This window comes from Strix aluco, chromosome 10 (genome assembly GCF_031877795.1).
Source record: "Strix aluco isolate bStrAlu1 chromosome 10, bStrAlu1.hap1, whole genome shotgun sequence".
Classification (NCBI taxonomy): domain Eukaryota; kingdom Metazoa; phylum Chordata; class Aves; order Strigiformes; family Strigidae; genus Strix; species Strix aluco.
In genome coordinates, this window is record NC_133940.1 from 4942737 (window position 1) to 4957285 (window position 14549).

General features: G+C 58.9%; 1 protein-coding gene across 1 annotated transcript in view; it reads right to left on the minus strand.

Annotated features, from left to right (window-relative positions):
* The window catches only part of FRMPD3 (FERM and PDZ domain containing 3), a 72008-nt gene extending 59664 nt beyond the window's left edge, over nucleotides 1-12344 (minus strand). Inside the window, exon 1 of the mRNA XM_074835107.1 lies at nucleotides 12239-12344. The gene's annotated coding sequence lies outside the window, so the exon portion shown is untranslated. The remainder of the gene's footprint in view (nucleotides 1-12238) is intronic.
* Nucleotides 12345-14549: the final 2205 nt, after the last annotated feature.

Genomic DNA, 14549 nt, shown 5'->3' on the forward strand with positions numbered 1-14549 from the left:
ACAGAGCGGGGCACGGCACTGCTTCCCATTCCCCCGTGGCGCTGCCGGGCAGCTGGTGTTTGCTGCGCCGGCCTGATGGGTCAGACTTGGTGGAGTCGGCTTCGTGTGGAGCAGAGGTGTGGAGAGAGGCAACGAGAGCGTGGGGTTGGGGAAGAAAACTATGTGGGCTACTCGGGATGGGTTGGGATGGCAGCAGCCACCGCGGCAGGCAGGAGGCTGGTTAGGGGAGGGCGAAGGAGAGACGTGTGAGTCTTGATTCAACAGGCAGGGACTGCCCCGCCTCGGTGCGGGCCCCTGGCATGGAGGCAATGGCGTTCCCAAGGCTCGAGAGAGCGGGGCTCAGCACGCCACCCACCGCTGCGCAGGCCTGGCCGTGCTCCTCTGCTCTGGGGTTTTTCCAGCCTCATCTGCTGCCACGGTGCATCAGCTTTGCAAGCCCAAGACCTCGGGCGGGCTGCACAGCTGGTGCCAGAGCCACAGGGGTGAGCATGGCTACCCTGCTGCTGAGAGCAGAGGGGGCCACAAGCGTGGTACCATCCTCGGTGGCAGTGGAGGACCCTGACAGTTGTTTCAGCCTTGCAAGCAAGGCAGCTTCGGGAAGATCAGGTGCTGATTTGGAAGGATGGAGGGTGACACGCATGAGACAAGGGCCATCAGGCAGCAGTGGTGGCACCATTTCACACCTGGCCACCACACTTCCCCCAGTGCAAGGTGGGTCTGACAGGGCCAGCTGATACGATACCGCCGTGCCATAACCACGCAGCATCCCTGAGCGGGAACAACCACTTCTCACAACATCACTGGAGCCACCAGACCCTCACACGGGTCTGAGCTCCCGGCACACCAGTTCCTGCCCTGCGCACACTCGCCTGCCTGGCAGCAGTCACTCACTGAGTCCCACTGACGTCGCATGAGGAGGAAGGACAACTCATGACGCAGTAAATGCCAGCAGAGCTAGCCGTGCAATGCTGTCTCCTATCCCCGTGGAGCAGAGAAGCCATAAATCAGCTGGAATGCTCTATGCATTGTCCTCATGCACCGATGCCGGGCAGATTTACGGTAGCAGCACAGCACTAACGTGCAGGCCCAGCAGCCCAGCATCCTCTCCTGCAGCCAGCGGCAGGAGCAAGTCCCCAGTGCAAGTGTCTCTGTGGGCACCACTGGTGACACCCTCCCACTGCCACAAAGTGGACTTTGCAAAATCTAGGTGCTCACCTGTCCTGGAACACCGGAGGAGATGCTGGACAGCAGCAGCCAGCCAGCCCCACTGCTCGCCTGCTCCCGATGGCCCGGCTGTGCTGGCAGTGGGACCCCGTGCTGCATGGCAGCCCTGCATGCTTCTGGTCCTGCGGGGAGAGCCTGCCCTCCCTCCTCTTGTCACAGCCCCTCCTTGGGCACCTTTCCAGCGCAGCCTGTTTGCGAACCGCCCGGTGCAGCTATCGCACACGTAGGCAGTGCCACGTGTAGAGCGGCGGCATCGCTTGCCCAGGAGGTACGTGGTGGCTCCTCCGGCTGCCACCCTGGTGCAGGTGGCCACCGTGGGGGCAGCAGGACAGAGCCCAGCCCAAACCAGCATTGGGAAGAGCTGCAAAGTCAGCTGAGCCTTTTCCATTTCCAGGGTGAAATGCCTGCTTGAGGACCAGGACTTTGCCCGCTCAGACCATGACAGCAGCTGCCTCTTCAAATCCATCTCTGGATTTGAGTGCCCTAGTGGTATTTCCAGAATCCAGGAGTTTCTTCCCACACCCAGGGAGAGATGGATCTCACCCCCAGCTGCTCCACAAGCCCCTGCCCAGCTGCCCAGCCCCTTCCCAACTCTGCCTTGCCCTCAGGCAGGTCCCTCCACCACAGAAAGCCCTGTTTGGCCCTTGGCACTCCTGCAATGCCAGTGTTTGCTCACAACAACATATGTGTTGGATTTGCTTTTGATCAGCAAAAACACACCTCCTCCATATCTACCCCCCTTCCTGAGCTCACATTACCTCAGGAGAGACAGAAAGTGGACAAGGTGAGAAAAGCCAGATGCCTCCTGCTATGCACAGCCACAGCAAACAGTGCAGGCACTTTGCAGATCACCTGTGACACCAGTAATCCTACCTGCTTCTGATACAGCTCCTGACTTCTCTCAATTAGCTCTAACTCTCTTACTCTTTCCCAAAATCAATCATCCTGTGCTCTGCTGGGGGAGCAAGGGACTTGCTGGAGGTGCCAGTCCACCCAGCAGGACTAACCTCAGTTTCTCCCCACTTGAGGTGGAACAAGCCTGGCCTCAACTGCTACATGATGGTGGACACCAAGTGATTGGGTGGCAGCACCTGGTCCCTCCTCCCTCCCATCCAGCACCCCACTCCTGCTTGCTTCAGCATCCCACAAGCTGCTCCACCACCCTCCTTCCCCCCAGCAACCCCACTAGGCCACCCCCTCAGCCCTGCATCCAACCCAAGGGATGGGTTTGAGGAGCTGAGGAGCAGAGTCTTAACACCCCAACTGTGGGCAGCTGGAGGCAGGGAGGGCAGCAGACCCCCTCGCAGCGCTGCTGGTGCTGTGAGAGCAGGACGCTGTTCCAGCACACTGGCACGGCATGGCTTCACACCAGAGATGGCTTCTGGAGGAGCGTGGAGGTCTGCCTGGTGCGATCGGAGCTCCAGCCTCTGGCATGGACACGGTGGACGTGTTCCCGGCTGCCTCTCAGCCACATTCACTCATTCTGACAAAGAAAGGGCTTAGCTGTGGGATCAGAGCTCGTATCTCGGTAAGCCCTGCCATGGGGTCTCTCTCCTTTGGGCTCAGGCTCCTGGAAGCTCCGAAGACCTGGAAGGAGCCCTGCTGATGCCGCTGGCCTCTCCCACTGCCACCAGCTGGCCACAGGGAAGCATCCCAGCACTCCTCCCCATGCTGAAGGGGATGAAGGCAGGGATCCTGCTGTGCCTCCTCCTGTGAACACACAGTAATGCTACAGGGGCTTTCTGTAGACACAGAAACCCCTCAGCTGCCCACATACCACCCATCTCCCCAGGCCAGCAAGCTGCAGCCTGTGTTTTCACTGCCCTCAGGAAAAAAGTTCAGGCACCCAGGCAGTAAGGTCCCCCTTGGTTGTATCTGAACTTTTCCAGACACCATCGTGGTCCTCTGGAGATGTTTGGGGATGTTTGCGGCCAGCCCACTGACAGACACCCATCTGCTCATCTGGGAACAGGCGGGAGAAGGCCACTGGGTGGATCAGGTGTGTCCCTCTCCCTGTGCAGATATCCAGCCTCATATGACAAAGAGCCACTAGATCACTCCCAGTCCTTGGCCGGAGCACAACACTGGGATCTCTGTTTGCCCCTGGGATGGGACTGGAGATTGCAACAAGGCTGGAGAGCAGCCAGCCCTGATAGATACCACCCAGACACCATCTCAAGTCTTCCCCAGAGAGACCTGGTCCAACCCCAGCAGCTGGGAGAAGGGATGTGACAGCCAAGGCAAGCTGGCTGTACACGCTGATGGCAGCATGTTCCTGCCGACCTCCTTGCCCACCTCCCACCAGCACCGCGTCAGCCTCCCGGGACTGTGGGCAGCAGCAGGAGGAGCATTTCCAGCTCGTGCTTGTAAAGGAATGGAGGGAGCAACCTCCAGACTGCTCCCCGTGGAGGGACAGATTGCTTCCAGTGCCCGCGGACAGTGCCTCCCTGCTGCTCTCTCCACCTGAACGCAGCACTGCGTGGTCATTCTCAGTACTGAGCAGTCCACGGTCTTCGCACGGGCAAGGCCCCCCACGGCAGCCCAAAGCTGATGACAGCAAGGAACAACAAAGAGGAGAAGAGGGGGATGGATGCTCAACGGTAGCTGCGGACAGTGGATGCAAGGGAGCATCGGAACAGTGGAAATAAAGAGAAGCAGAGCAAGGAAATATGACCTGAAAGAAGCCGTGAAAGCTCCAGAGAGGAAATGCAGGGCAGGGCCGGAGGCTGGATACCCGCACAGGGAGACGGACACGCCTGATCCACCCCGCGGCTTTCTCCTGCCTGTTCCCAGACGAGCAGGGAACTCACTGTATGAGCAACACCAGGGAACAGACCTGCTCAAAAAAGGTCTCAACCCTGGGTGGAGGCCTAAGACACAAGTTCTCTGGGGCAGGAACCGCATCTTTTGCATCCCCTGCATGCGTCCCCGTGCCCAGCTGGCAGGACAGCAATGCCCTGTACCTAGCCTGCCCACAGCACTCGTAGGAGCAGGCTGGGAACCAGAGCTGCCTGCAGCCCTGCCAGGCCTCTACAGGCATTTCAGCGGAGACACGAGTCCAGATTTGTCAAAGCACTTACGATATGAGTGATGGCAGAAGGATATTGGCTACACCACATCGGCTGCCCTTCCCGCATCCTTTTTAGCGTTGCTCCTTTTAATAACTCCAGTTAATATTACATGCCTCTATCGAGAGTCCTTTTAGACCAGCAGCCTCCGAGTTGCTTGGAAACTGTTTGCTGCAGCAACCGAAAGCCGCTGTCGGGAGGGCTCGACGCCAACCCCGCTTCCCGGGGCTGCCAGCGCTGGGAGCCCAGCAGAACCACCGCTCTCCGGGCGCTGGGAGCCGGAGGAAGCAGAGATGAGCTGGGAGCAGCTCCGACACGCACCGGGGACAGGGCTCGGGGACTGCGGGGCCTGGCGGAGGACTCGGAGATCCCACGGCTGTGTTTGAAAATGTTCCTGGCCAGAGGGTAAGGGCGAGTTTCCAGACCCGCGTTCACGGAAAACGTGCTCGTCTTCGCAAGATTTATTTGGCCAAATCTGGACAGTGAATTCAATCATTAAGAAGAGAGAGGGTTTTGCTTTATGGACAAGTCTCGGTGCGGCTTTAATGGTGAAGTCATTTACCAACACCTCCGTAATACTCTATGAATAATTAGGTATCTCTTCCAATTTATGGCTTACCATAAAATGCTGCTATAGTTTTGGAGACAGTACTTTTTTTTATACTGTAGCAATGACAAAAAGCGTATTTTATTGCAGGAATGGCAGTGTAAGTATATTTATCCATTGGCCAGGATTCTGTGGTATACTTTCCTCCCTAATGGCTGTACAAACATATATACATCCCAGATTTATACCCAGATTTTCCATACTTTGCTTTTTAATTTACATAATATGTGAAAATTTCTATATAAAATGGAGAAGAGCACTGAGCCATTCCTGCCAACCCACCCGCCTGAATTCAGCGCTCCCTCGTCTCGCACCGGTCCTGTTTCCCCACAGTGCCGGTGCTCAGGGGATCCCACAACTGCCTTTGGGATCCCACCTTTTAGCTCAGTGCTGCTGGGGCAAAGGAAGGCCAAGGGGAAGGTGGGTGAGGACCCCAGGCCCAGATCAGCACAGGAATCCCCAAGAGAAGAAATGTGAGGGGAGCAGGTTCTGCCAACTCTAGTGAAATACATCTTCAACGCCATCCCACCTGACACCTCCCGCCATCACCCTGGTGAAGCACTGCCTTTTTTTTTTTTTTTTAAATATTGTGGAATTAGAAGTCTGATTGATATGAATATGTAACAACGCTGCTTTATTAATAGCAGCTGCATTATCAGTTCGCTCCCTGCTATTGGCAGGAGATCTGGGACAATATGTGGTTTGAAAACTAAAGAGAAACGCAACCCGCAAAGGCAGCGGCAGCGAGATAATTTCATTCCTTTTCCTGGTGAGCAAGCCAGGCCGACACAAACACGATGGTCACTGATGCATCACCATCGCTCTTTCTGCCCCATCGTGGGAGCAGGCATTGGGATGGCTCCGGGGCGTGGATGGTCCTGAGCACACCATGCAGCCATCTGCAAAAGGATTTGCAGCCAAGGCCCCCAGTATAGGCAGGAGACACCCCTGTAAGCTGGGGAGCACCACAGCCGGCTTTAACCTCTGTACACTGAGGTCATTCAGCACAGAGCACCACGCAAATCTCCCCGGCACGGGTAATAAACTCCCTTCGCAGTTTGCTTTCCTTACTTCCCCCATCACCACCCTGGAGGCTTAAATGAAAACAAGATTACAAAGGAGATTGGATTGGACATATTTCTGGTGTGCTATTTTAGCTGTAAATTATGCCAGCTTCATAAAACCCCAACTGTTCTTTCCAGAGATCCCTGCACAGATTGGCTTGCTAAGATCAGGCGACCGGGTGCTCGCTGCGGGCAGGCGTTGTCTAGAAAAACGGGGTCCAAACAGTAGCAAGATGCTATAGTACTACACAGCTATACATATACACACACAGACACATATACATATGCACGTACACACAGGCACGGCAGCGCCCAAGAACTTCCCATGCCTGTTGATTAGCTAAACAGTGACACACACTCACACACGGGTCTTCCAAGCCCCGACCTGCTGGGCTTCAGCGATCCGACTCTACGGATCATCTGTGCCACTTGAGCTGCCTGTGCCAGCGCCGCTGACACTTTTCTCAGCCGTAGCTAATCCCCGGAGAGAGCAGAGCACCAGACAGCACAGTCCAAAGCAAGGCAGGACGCAAGGTACGGGACACGGGGCCACGCTCTGTCGTGCCGCGCGGAGCGAGCGTGAGTTCGCACACGTGGTGAGGCGAGCAAGGCTTGCTGCGGCGGCGGCCGTGAGGCTCCCAGCCCTGGGCAAGGCTGGGCAGCGTGGCTCTGCAGCACCAACGCAAAATGGCCACAGCCTGAACTTTGCTATGGCAAACCTGGCAAGAGGTTTTGCAATTCCTCTCACGAGCATCACTGCACCTTGGCTGTGCTCCACGACCCTGGAGGACAGAGCAGCCAGGCTCCCAGCACACGGTGCTGCTTCAGGGGGAGGTTAGTGGCACTGCCCAAAACTAAAAGGACAACAGCTTGGTTCACGCTCAGCTCCAGCCCCCAGCCCCTCTCTTACAGTGCTACCAACAGCGGCTCCCCCCCGCACCAGGGGCTGCCTCCACACTGTGCATCCTGCGCTACGAAGGCGCGCGCAGTGCAGGCAGCTAGGCAACGGGGACCTTGAGCAGAGTGCCACGACTCCAGCTGCTGCAAGCCCTCTGCCACCTCCGAGGGACAGGAGCCACTCCGAGCCCCGAGGACACAGAGCCGGTGAAGCCCCCACAGCCCACGGGAGCCCTCCTCCACCCCGCTCCCCGTTACCTGGAGGGAGACGGCTCGAGAGTGGCAGCACACTTTGCCTTTCCCCAAGCAGACACGGCAGCGAGCCGTCTCCCGTCACACTCCCACGGCTCCACCTGCTCGGAGCTGAGCCAGGTCCCACCGCGCTTCCCGCATGCGTCGGCTCACAGCCCACACTGCCAGCCCGGGGAGCGGCACAAAGAAAAACCCTCCCTGGTAGGACAGGTCCAGCCCATCTCGTCCATCCCGCTCTCCAACCTGCCCCTCCGAGCAATGCTAAGCAGACGTTGTTTTGCACATCTAGCCCAAGTCTTCCACATGAGGAATCCCTGCGTGGTCAGTGACCTTTGAGGAGACCACACAATTTGTGGGCAGACATCTGCACGTCTTCTCCTACGGAAGGATACAGCACCCTACCCGCGAACGAAGAGGCAGTGCAAGCTGGCAGTGGTGTTTGCATCGCAACGTCACGTATTAGGAAGAAAGGACTAGAAACTCAAGAGTGGTCAAGGCAGCACAATAACGCTGGACAGTCGCAAAAGGGTTTGTACCCAAAGACCCTGGGGTGCATCACCTTGATCTCTGATAGGGAGCTGCATGTCCCTCATGTGGACACACACACGTGTGCCCCCACCGGTGACAAGCCACCTCCACACGTTACACTGTGCCTTTCACCACCGGGACCTGGCACGGGGCTTGTCTGCATGTGTATGTATCTATCAATACAAAACCAGGCTTCCTAGGCAATCAATAATGCTATTTAAGAGATAAATCTCACTATTGATTGGCTGCTGAGGCCAGTTCCCGATTAATTTAAAAGAGAGAGAGAGAACAGCAAAGGAGCTCGGAAGTGTTGCCAACGTCACTGGGCATCAGTCCTGCGTGCTCAGGCTGTGCACGTGGGGATGGATTGGGTCGGGGATGGAGTGGGCCATCTGTCTCCGAGTTACAACGGGACAGGGCTGTGCAGGAACCCAGCTTCTAAGGGGGATGCAGCTCCACCACCAAACAACTCTGTGACCCGGGACCAGAGCCCTGAGTCTCTTTAAAGCCAGCAGGGACCACAAGGTATGGCTACGCAGAGACATGCTGATGTTTACACAGCTGAGGATCCGTGCACCCTTGTGGAAGAAAAGGTCCATCTGTGAACGCGTGAGAGCACTTGCTGTGCCACGGACAAATTAAAACCGGACATTGTGCTCCCTGAGTCCAGCTGTGGCACCTCTACCATCCCACACCCAGCCCTGGTGCTTTGATCATCACTTTGAGTGGGTCAAAGGGGCTTGTTGGCTGCCAAGCCCTCAAGGGCAGCTCCTGGCCACCATGTCTGTCCTGGCTGCAGAAGTCTCTGCTGTGGTGCATGTAGGGCCTCCCCCAATATTTTTGGGAAAGGACAACTCCCACCAGAACAGGTCAGAGCAGAGGATGAGCAGAGCTCACCCCGGAAGGCTGTGAAGGAGCCATCCTTCTCCACCCTAAGGAGGAGAGCCATCCCTCACAACCATCTGAGGGTGAACGACAGAAGGGAAAGCACTGCTGAACCCAAAGGACAGTACTGCCACGCCAACAGACTGCCACAGAGATAATATTCAGCCAGATCAGAGATTACCAGCCCTCCAAGCAGCAAGGATCTAAACATTCCCAGCAGGAGCCACAGAAGGAGAAAAGACTCTAGTTTAGGTAGGCTGGATCAATTGGAAAACAATTCAACAACTCAGAGGCATCTTCCAGCCCACAGTGTCCAAGGCCACCACTTCCCTGAGCTGCACGGCTTGAGGATGGATGGTACCACATTTCCTTTCACGTTCCCAAGCGTTTCTCCCCAGCTGATGTGGATCCCTGGCTCTGTCCTCTAATTTCAAAGCCAGAGCAACCCAACAGCACAGGTGCTGCAGATGGGTGCTGGGTGGGAGAGAGCGTGTCAAAACAAGACCAGCTCTGCCAGGGAGCAAAAGGCCCCACTATATCAGTTCATCTCCCCCCGTCCTGTCGCAGGCTCTGAGGCATCACCCAGCGATGCCAGAGCTGAGCCCTGGGAGGGGAAGGTGGCATCGAAAAGCATCTCAGCCCCTGGAGATTCGGGCTGCTTTCTGCCCCACAGCAGGAGAAATGGGAGCAGTCCTGCTGCCCCAGGCCCTGGCAATGGTGGGGGGCTTATTTGGTGGAAGACCCCCAGATGATCTGAGCTTTGTTCAGATCCAGGCTGGAGGCTCCTCAAGGCAGCAGCCAACTCGATCATTATATAAACACTTTCTTCACTACAGAAATGTGGTGCCCATGGGCTGGAGCTGCCCTGGCGAATGACACCTCACTCATGGGTACGAATCAGGAGAGAGGGAGGGGAAGGACCAGTGCTGAGGACTTGAGGCTTTGTCCTTCAGTGCCAGGGAGCAGCTGCCAAGCAAACCATAAAAGCATCTTCCTTGTATCATGGGGCTGCAATTGGAGGCAAAACCCGGGTTCTGCAGACCCTGCTTCCTGCTCGCCCCCAGCGCGCAGGTCAGCTCCCACGAGCTCAGGCGGTGAAGCAAAACATGAAGGCGGCTGGTGCAAACAACGCCTTATCTCCCGACTGCTCCCGCTTGATGACTTCTCCTGTGCTAGACCGGGCTTTATGCTTTTAGGCTTCAGTTCAAAGCTCGAACTAGCTCACTTCAAGACAGAAATAAGCTCCAGAGCTCGCTGCAAGCACGCCGTTGTTCACTGCAAGCGTGAGGCTGCCCTCCTGCCTCAGCAAGCTTGAGGCCAGCGGGTCCCTGTTCACCCTAACTCGTCAGGTGGCACCTCCTCCCTTCGCCAGCCTTATCTCCAGCACTCTGCTCCTTGGCTTACAGAGAGGGACCAAGCCCGAGTCCGTTTCAGTTGCATCCCCAGTGTGCTCCCCTACGCATCGCTGTACAAAGAGGATGTGGTTTTGCATCTGCTGCACATGCCCTTCCCTAACAAGTGATCCCAATTCCCCCGCACTGGGAAATCCTCCCAGGAAGCCGAGTCAGCTGCTGGCAGCCAGCAGCATTGGCCCCTGGGACAGGATCAGGGACTTCACAGCAGGACTGCTGCAGGGACAGCCCTTGGTGCCAGCGGTGCCGAAGCCCTGGGAAGAGGCAGACACCCTCTGACCGCGGGGTGCCAGCAGTTAGGTGCTACCCATGCTGGAGCACCCAGCCAGCAGCACCCTGTGCCCCCTTCATGCACGGGTCCCGCAGAAACTGCCTGCAACGATGCACAAGCTGGGGCTTTGAAGCGGTGCTGCAGCACATTGAACTGCCAAAGCAGGACAGCAGCCACGCCAGGGTGCCCCCGGGGTGGGGGGCTGCTCTCCCCCATGGGCTCCTGCAGCAGCATCGCACAACCCGAGGAGCTCCACTGCTCCCAGCTGATGCCCTCACCAAGCACTGGGCACTCCTCGGTGCATGTACCCCCGGAGCCTGCTCCCCACCCCACGGCACCCCCGGAGCCCGCTCCCCACCCCACCACAGCCCTGCACCGTTGCACCCCAGCTCCAGCCAGCAGGTGTTTACAGACAGGATCGCTGGCACATCCCCACTGCTCGGGCGGCTGCTTGGCGATGGCCACTTGGGCAGGAGGCAGAGAGCACGTCAGTAAACGCAAGGGAAAGTTCAGCATCGCGGGGGGGTGAGCACGGCAGCAGGTCCTCAGCGAGCAGCCAGAGCAGGAGGCTGCAGGCTCAGCCCCACGCTGCTACTCAAAGGCACAGGGAGAGGGTGGGCACCATGGGGGCAGGAGATGAGCAGAGGGGAGGTCAGAGCACTCCCTTCTTTAAAAAAAAAAAAAAAGAAAAAGAAGATTATAACAAAAAGAAAACATGTTTTTTCTGTTTGCTGCTCAGGTGCGGCATGTCCTCGCTGCAGGACAACATGGATGCAAGCAGCTCACGCAGGGGCATGGATGAGTATGAGGGGGAAGCACCCTGCCCAGGGCTCTGCCCAGCAGGGAGGCAGCGCCAGCCCTCCCCTGCCCTCAGCGCCTGCCCTCAGCACCCAGAGCCCCGGCACAGGCTCAGCCTCCCTTGGGCCTGGCCCAGAGCTGCTCTTGCCCTCGAGGCAGTCTCGTGCCAGGTGAGGCTCCCGCGCAGGACAGCAGCATCCTGGCCCGTCCTGGTGCGAACCAGCCTTCCTCTCCTCCACCCCTCCCTTGTAGGCGTGGGGAAACTGAGGCACGGGAAAGTGGAAGGCGGCGCACTGGTTGTCATGAGAGAAGAGGAAGACGCGAACATTTTCACATCGCTGTTACTCAAAAGCAAGGCACGTCTCTCTACCGGTCCTCCTGCTGACAAGGAGGAAAACTCATCCCATCCAAACTGCTCTAGAACAGGGAAATGAGGGAAAAAAACCCCCAAACGAGCCCCAAGCCAGGAGCCAAGTGCATTCATCTCTGTTCTTCCAGCTCAATCAGTCACGATCCGTGACAGCAACTGCCACGATACCGGACTAACACCGAGAACGTCGCCGCCCGGGAGCATGCCAAGGTGACCTGGGGGGCGGTGGCAGCGCTCCCTGCCCTGCGCCCCCCCTTCTCCGTCCAGCCTTGCCCTGCCCAGGGGCTGTGGGATGGGGAGAGCGGTGCGGTGAGAGCGGTGCTCAGCAGCACTGATCCGATTCAGAGCACGCGAGCCCCTCGGCCCGGGTTGTTCCTCCTCCTCCTCCCCACGCACCGTGGTGAGCACCTCCCGCAGATCCACCGTCCGGGGCCACCGGGGCTGCGACAGGGCGACGGGATGGCCGGGGAGGGGATAACCCCTCGCCCCCTGGCCCCTGCAGAAGGCCAGCACGGCTCCAGCTGGCCCTGCGGCCCTGGCTCAAGCAGCAGGACGAGGCAGAGCCCCGCTCCAGCACCTCCGCGCCACCGGCGGCTTCGGGGCACCCAGAGCCGGGGGAGCCGGGCATCCCTCCCGCCCCGCCGTGCGAAACACGGTGCCGCCCGGGCGTCCGCAGGCGCCGGGGAGGACACGGCAGGCCGGCCGCCCCCCCCGCCCCGCGATCCCCTCGCTCCAGCCCGCGCACCCCCGGGGGAAGCCGCCTGGCTCCCGGGAAGCGGCAGCACCCCGGACGGAGCGCCAGACCGACGGCTCTCCCCGCCGCCGCACCCCCCCCCCCCCCCCCCCGGGGCCAAGGGCTCACCTGGGTTCCGCCGCTCCCTCCGCAGCCCCCCGGAGGCTCAGGCGGGCGGCGCGGCGGGCGGCGCGGCGCGGCGGGCGGGCAGGGCAGGGCACCGGCAGCCCCCCGCCGCCGCCGCCCCCATGGCCCGCCGCCGCGCTCAGCGCTCAGCCGGGGCCTGCCGCCGCCGCCGCCGCCCTGCAGCGCCCGCCCCCGCCATGCCGGCCCGGCCCGGTGCTCCCCGTCCCCCTCCCCGGCCGGCCGGCGGCGGCGGGCGCTGTGCGCGGCTCTGCGGGGCGGGGGCGGGCGGCGGCGGCGCGGGGCGGGGCGGGGGGCGGGCGGAGGCGGGCGGACCCCCCGAAGGGGGGCTGCGGGGTGCGCCCTCCCCGGCCGGGCAGCCGGCGGGCGTTCGGCGTGTCCCCCCCCCGCCCCGTCCCCACCCCACCCCTTTCCCTCCCGGACGCGCCTGGACGGTCACCTGCGGTGGGCACCGGAGGGCTGGGGCTCCATCAGCCGCCACCGGAGGAGCCCCCCCCCCCGCGCTCCTGCCCGCCGCCAGCTCCGGCCGCGGCCTCCCCCCGGTGCCGCCGGCCCCGCACCGCCGCAGCCAGCCCGGGCAGGGCGCCGGCGGCCCCCGCAAACCGCCCGGGAGCCGGTCCCCCCGCTGCCGGCCCGCCCCGAGCCCCCGGGGGCCAGCGCGGGGCCTGCCCGGCTCCACCGGCAAGACCCTCTGCCGGGGGCACTTCTCCTTGAACGCCGCTTGCCATCTTGGCATCTGCTCCCCCAGCATCATGAAACCCTTCTGCAGTGCTCCATCAGCTTTTTATGTTTTTATTATTAGTAGTAGTACTACCTTCAGACATTGTGTCTGACGTGCCAACATTGACACCGTGCTTTCACCCCCTTTTCCAAACGCGTGGGATTGTCTGTTCGCCCATCCATAGGTAACTCCATGGCAACCTCCCCCCCGATCTGAGAAAAACCAAAAAACGACAAAAAACCATCCAAAAAACAAAAGCTCTTGAGGAAACTACGTTATCAGTGCATAAAAGGATGTTTGTGTGCATTTCTCATGAAAACATTGGGAAAAGAGGGCTGGGAGGGAGGTTACCATGGAGTTGGGGAAGTACACTATTAGCTGGCTAACATCCTCAAGAAAGAATGTTAATAGATTTGCAAGGCATTAATTCCTCCTTTGAAAATGGGACCGACTTCCATTATACCATTTTCCAAATCTCCCTGCTCTGTTCTCTATCAGAGCTTCAAGCAACTCACTTGCTCTGTACAGAAGTTGGACTTCTCTATAGTTTCCCGGCTCTAAGCTTTTACAGAACTTGCAATCGCCCTCGCAGCCTCTCCTCTGCACGGGGCCCGCGCTCACCTCACCGCAGGGTACCCGGCCCCCTTGGTGGCTCAGTACCTCCATGCTGCTCTTCCTCCAGAGCCCTCAGGGAAATCCTGACTGATCCTGGCAATCCCTTGCTCTCCATTTCATCAATATTTTCCGAAACCTCTTTTGACATTTCCGATTGAGAAAGTTCTTCAGATTTTTCTGCCACAGGAAAGGGCACAGTATGTGAATTTTCCAACATCCTCCGTGGCAGATACCGATGTAAAGAAATCAATTTTTCTTTTATGTGATGCCCTTATCTCAGAGCTTTTTGCCGCCACAGAAACGGAACAAGCCAGCGCATCACCAACTGCCTTCCTTCTAATGATGTTGGCACAGTCTTCATTACATGTTTTTATGCCTTCAGCATGTCCCACCTTAAAACTTGTCTCATCCTGGAGGTTTACATTTACCTCACCCAACCTTATGTCCTGTTTTCCTTGTTTGAACACAACATGCACTTTCTGAAGGCCGTCTGTTGACATCTAATTGTCTCCTTTACGTGTATTTTTATTTACATGGTGTTTGGTTTGTGTGGCAGGGTTTTGGTAGCAGGGGAGGGGGCTACAGGGATGGCCCCTCTGAGAAGCTTCTCAAAGCTCCCCTGGCCCCAAGTCGGACCCGCCTCTGGCCAAGGCCAAGACAATTAGCGACGGTGGCTGCACCGCTGTGATAACATATTTAAGAAGGGGAGGCTGGGGCCGAGGGGGGACTTTAAGGAGGAGTTGTGAGGAGGACACCTCTGCAAACACCGAGGTCAGTGGGAGGAAGGAGGAGGAAGGGGGGAGATGTGCCGGAGCAGAGCCCCCCTGTATCCCATGGTCAGACGGCAGGGCCACCCCCTGCACCCATGGAGGTCACAGAGGAGCAGAGATTCACCTGCAGCCTGGGGAGGACCCCCAGGACTCTGTGGGAAGAAGAACCCCCGCTGTTGTAGCTCCACAC